Source organism: Diplotaxodon limnothrissa, linkage group LG4 (genome assembly GCF_057381915.1).
Source record: "Diplotaxodon limnothrissa isolate DT_005_m linkage group LG4, D_limnothrissa_male_GT1.1, whole genome shotgun sequence".
Lineage (NCBI taxonomy): Eukaryota > Metazoa > Chordata > Actinopteri > Cichliformes > Cichlidae > Diplotaxodon > Diplotaxodon limnothrissa.
The window spans coordinates 18,334,691-18,340,690 of record NC_140599.1 but is presented as its reverse complement, the minus strand read 5'-3'; positions in this window follow the sequence as shown (position 1 = coordinate 18,340,690).

Here is a 6,000-nt window from a genome sequence, read left to right as displayed (position 1 = left end):
TTTTCTGATCACAAAGCAGGAAGACAAGGCCAGCAGTTCTCCTGGGCCTGAGAAGCACATTCCTCATATAACCCTCCAAACAGCGAATTATTAAAATACAGAAAGAGACAAAACCCTCTCCTCAGAAGTTAACAACAACCATCACTGTTGTGCTGAGGGGCGTCTCAGTGAGTGCTGAGTGTATCTTATGTTACTCAACAACAGAGGCGGGGAGAGACGGTGCACTGGAGGACTGCACAGAGAATTAGAGCTTTAAATAATTTCCCTTCTGTTTTCTTATCTTATAAATGTTTTCCTAGAAGCTACTGCATCTCATTTTTACAATAGAGAGTACATACATACACAAATTATAACACATGCAAAAACACTGAGTCAGGCAGAGTCTTATGGCCAGGCGATGGTGGCGGGCCATGTGGTGTTTGTGGGCGGCCATTCCCTATGGCAGCATGTGAATTGCATAATGCAACCTGTGAGCCACCCTGTTTGTTTTCATTTACGGACCAGTCATTAAGAGCTGTGTGTTAGGCCATAAAGTGCGAACTGGACCTTATTGCACTTCCACATGATGCAGTGCTCACAGCCTTGGGAGCAATGTAGCAAGAAAGACTGTAAAGATGAATAACAGCACAAATCTCGGGCATGTCAGTCATAGTTTACTTGATAATAGTTAAATCAATAAGTGTCATGCAAGTTCTAATTGAAAGAAGCCAGAATGTTCTGATGCAAGGGGAAAAGACAGTTTTTTTCCACTTCAGACAACCTGTTAAAATACCCTGCATCAGGGTTCAGGTCATTGCAAAACCCTAGTTAAGTCCACCTGTCTTCACACATCCTTCCCCACTTTTTCCAAGGCGAGCACTTCAGCAGCTTGATAACATTCCCAACACAGACCGAGATTAAGTTCTTTTCAATTTGAACTTGATGATTCTCTTGTCTGCTTCACTTCAATGCCACTCTCAACATCAAAGGATTTGGCAGGGTTCTGAACAAAGTCAATCAGTCCTTGTTATTTTTTTTTATTTATTTATTTATAAAAGGCAGCTGCCCTACATCCAGCATGATAGCTGCATAAAGGACCAATGTGTAATGATGCATATGTGGAGAAATAATTGTCTAATTTCACTGGCATGTGTCACCCAGCACTGAAATTAGAGGGATCAAAGATTACCGTGTTTGTTTTCTGTGCCGTATCCTCCTCCGCCGGTTCGTTTCAAGACTGCTCATGAGTTTTGGTGCAGACCTGTTTTAGAAAACCTTACTTCAGTATGAACAAAAACAGACTATTTGTGGGGTTTGACTTTAGGCTCCCACAATGAACCTACTCCCAAATATAAGACCAGGGGCCCAGCCTTTCTTTGGAAAGACTTCCAAAGAAAGGCTTTGTGAATGAATGCATATATTTTGAATTTTTTTTTAGATGTATTGCCATATGTTTTGCAGCTGTTCCTATTAATAAAGACCTGCACTGCCATTTATACTACACCAAGGTAGTAGAGTAATACATAAATAATTAAATCAGAGGAAAGTTGCTTTTCCACTATTTGCTATAGACATTTCTGTTTTTATTATAGTGGATTCAAGTTTTTAAGAAATCTGTGAATTAACAAAAACTTTATTATTTTATAAATAAACAATCTGGGCAATGGGCTACCAGAAGCTTTTCTGTCTTTTTACACATTTATCATATAGAGAAACTGAGACACACTGTTGAAATTGCACTTTTTTCTTAAATTTAATCATTTCAGGGATTAAATGTTTAGTTAAATGTATTTACACTGACAGAAAGGGTCATTTCACTGGTCCAGCCCACTAAGAACCAAAGTGGGTTGTATGTGACCCACAATCTTAAAAGGAGTTGACATCACTATTCAAAAGTATGTAAACAATTTTAACTATGCAGTAAATGTACTATCCAGAAAGTATAGGCACCTCAGGGACACATTAAATACAAACTAGTGTATGACCTTGATAAATCAAACTATAGTCGATGCTTTCCTCCCAAGCAAATGAGTAAAACAACATATAAGTACGTTTATGCTGAGTGATGAAGTCCCGAGCTGCCTATGACTATGACTCTTTTTCATTTCAGTGCAAAGATGAAGTACATTGCAATACAGCCAAAAAATTCACAAATGGAGATGGTTTTCTTTGTCCACAGTTGATTTTTCAATCAGTAGTTGGACTTTTACAAAACAGTCCACTGTTTGGTTTCTATCATCTGCTGACAACTGACCTTTGCTAAGTTAACCATGAACTTTTCTTGACCGAGCGGTCATCATAAGTGTAACACACCCCAAGCAAGAGGGCGGCTGACAGATTATGTCTGGTTCTGAAAAAAACAGATAAATTATGAGATGGACGACAGGTAGTGTGTTTCCTCTCTCGCTTCTGCCAGATCTTTATTTAAACACATTCATGTGTTCACAACAGGTTGCAAAAACTTCTTAACATCTCTGTCTCACATTCCCAAAACCCAAAATCAGAATAAACTAAAATAGTATAATAATAGTATAAACAAAAATCTAAACAGTCATCTCTGTTGTTTGTTACTAAGAGCTATAAATCACACTTTTTTTCACACATCGTTTGATAAAGCAAACATTCCAGTATTGTACCATATACTAATGGCGTATCTGTGTAGTGGAAATCTCCACATCAACATTGCAGAGCGATCAGAATTATTATAGGTTATTACACTAACTTTAGACAATAACAGTGACAACATATCAAACTGTCTCTGCGAACACATTAACTCAAATATACAGGAGCCGTGGTGTACTTTTGTTACAAGAGGGTGCCTTAAGTTTAGAAAACAACAAAGCTAACAGCTACTCTAGGATGTGGCGAGCTAAGCTAGCTCCTACTCTCGATCGTAACACATTTCAATGAGCAAAACAGACGAATACAGATCCCAGCAAAACAAACTGCTGGTCAGGTTTTACCCTTATTTGGCATGTAAATTATGTGGACCACATGTGTGGCCTTATTACTTACTAACCTGAAAAAAACAGATAAATTATGAGATGGACGACAGGTAGTGTGTTTCCTCTCTCGCTTCTGCCAGATCTGAAGACGAGCAGTAGCGTCACACTAAACCATCTCACTGGGGCGGAAGTGCCTCCTTGTGGCGTAACTAGGGACCACACCACATGTTGGATCTCCAACAAAAATCACAAGATTAAGGCCCTTCCTTAACAAAACTACACCTAAAAGCTTATACAATGTACAAAAATTAAATCACATAATGTGACCACACATTACAGTGTGTCACACGCTCCCTGACAAAATAAGAATGGCTCCTGGCATTCAAACCTCAATTTTTCTCAAAAACATTGACACATACACTTATTCAATATAACAAAGGTGTGTATATGTAAGGTGTGTAAGCATATGAAAGGTGAGGTGTAAAGCATGTGGGTGTTGGAATATGATAAGGAACTGTCCATGGTGGCATGTAGGGTGAGGAGAGCGTTGCAACTGTAGGATGAGGCTGGTACGATGGTTCACCCAGTGTTTGGTATGTCAGCATCTGCCTTGGTTTCCTCTCCCTAGTCGACCTTCTCATGTCGCTAGTAGAACATCGTGGAGGGGTGCGTGCAGACAGTTCGTCCTCATTTGGAATTGACAGTTCATCATCTGCACTTTCTGATGGAACTGGGTCATGTAGTGAAAGCGCCTCTGGAAAGTTGTCTCCTAGACTGACTTGATCTTGGCTGACTGGCCGGCCAATACAGCTTTCTTCCCTGATGGGTACCTTCGCATGACTGTTTTCTTCACCGGAGGCTGGGTGGGGCTGTTCTGCAGTAGATATCCTATGGTAAGTCTTTCCTTTGATGGGCTCTCTTTCTTTTACAGGAAGCCTCAACCAGAATTTTCCAGTACTCTCTTCAGAGTCTGAGTCACTTGTTTCAGTCTGTTGCCTCCTCCTGCCTCTGTCCCCTGGCAGGTTGTTTGATTTTGTTTGTCTCTTTGGTGTAGGTTCAGGAATGTGCTGTGGGGCCTCAACTGGTAAGTCATTCACAAGTAGTAACAAGTTACGGTGAAGCACTCTAGTCTTATCCTTATCTCCTGCTTCTCGGTAGACGACATACACGGGGTTGTCAGCTACTTGTGCTTTGACTACGTAGATACTCTTTTCCCAGTATGACTTGAGTTTTCCAGGCCCACCTCTTTCACCAAGATTTCTAACGAGGACCCTGTCCCCAGGATGCAAGACGACACCCCTGAGTTTTTTGTCATAGTAGGATTTGCCTCGTGCGCTGGACAGTTTACTATTGTCACTGGCTATCTTGTACGCCTCAGTCATCTTTTCTGCCCACTTTTCAGCATAATGTTTGTGAGACACAGTTTTTTTCTCCCCAACCAGGCCAAACAACAAGTCTATTGGGAGACGGGGGTGATGCCCATACAACAGAAAGTAAGGGGAATACCCTGTTGACTCATGCCGCGTACAATTGTAAGCGTGCACTGTTTGCTGAAGGTGATCTTTCCAGCATTGCTTTTCTTTGTCGCCGAGTGTCCTAAGCATCTGCAAGAGAGTCCGATTAAATCTCTCGGCGGGATTACATTGGGGGTGATACGGTGTGGTCCTTGAGTGTCCAATTCCAGCTTTCTCTCTTAAAGTCCGAAAGAGCTCGTTTTCAAACTCACGACCCTGATCGTGATGCAGCCTGCCGGGATATCCAAAACGCTGGATGAAATCACCAAAGATGCGCTCAGCTGCTGTCTTGCCTGACTTATTTTTGGTCGGGTATGCTTGAGCAAACCTTGTAAAATGATCTACTACGACCAGGATATATTCATATCCACCTCGGCTGGGCTCTAGGTGCAGGTAATCTATGCATACAAGATCCAAAGGTGAGTTTGAAGTGATTGTGCCCATTGGGGCACGGACATGTCCAACCGGTTTTTTTTGTTTTATGCAGGGACACTTCCTTGTGACATAGTTTTCAACTTCCTGTTTCATAAATGGCCAGTAGAACCTCTCTCTAGCTAGGGCCAGTACTCGGTCAGTACCAATGTGTCCCATGTCGTCATGGAGGTATTTTAGTACCTTGGCCTTGTAAACTGCTGGGAGAACAAGTTGCTGTCTTTCAGTAGTACGTCGATACAAAAGTCCATTGTCAAGGCACAGTTTGCTCCATTCATGAAGCAATCTCCTTGCAGCTTTACCTACTGTTTGTCGTATCTCGTTTGTCATTACAGCATTTGTCTCTTTTAGCCGAATGATTTCTCCCACTGCTGGGTCTTCCCTTTGAGCCTTCACCAACTCCTCACTGCTTATGGTTGGAAGTGAAGTTGGGGGGTCTTGGTTCGTGTTAGCAGTAAGAGCCAGGATGGCGACCCAAGCTACATCCTGTTCCTGGGCTGCTTTGGCCCCACCCCATGTGGTTTGCACAACTTCATGAGAGAGCCCCTCAGTACATGCTGTCACGTACTTCTCAATGTCAAGGGGCATGCGGGACAACGTGTCAGCATCTATATTTACCTTTCCTGGTCTGTATTTTATCTCAAACCGGAAATCTGACAACTCCCCAACCCAGCGATGCCCAACAGCATTAAGCTTAGCAGTGCTCATTATGTAAGTCAGAGGGTTGTTGTCAGTATAGATGGTGAAGTGTGGGGCATAATAGAGGTAGTCTCTAAACTTTTCACACACCGCCCATTTAAGCGCCAGAAATTCTAATTTCCCACTGTGCAGGCAATAGTTTTTCTCGGCTGGAGACAGCGTTCTGGAGCCATACCCAATAACCCTTAGCTTACCATCTTGCTGCTGATAGAGTACAGCGCCAAGGCCTTGCTCTGAGGCATCTGTGTGTAGCAAGAAAGGTAAGTGGAAGTCTGGGTAGGCCAGGACTGGAGGGTGGGTGAGCATGTCAATGAGTTGCTCCAGTGCCCCCTGGTGTTCACCAGTCCACACCACAGGAGTATTGGAAGACAGCTGACTGCCTTTGGTTTTCCTCTGGTGAGGTGGTGCTCGTGACATGTCAGACTTGGCTT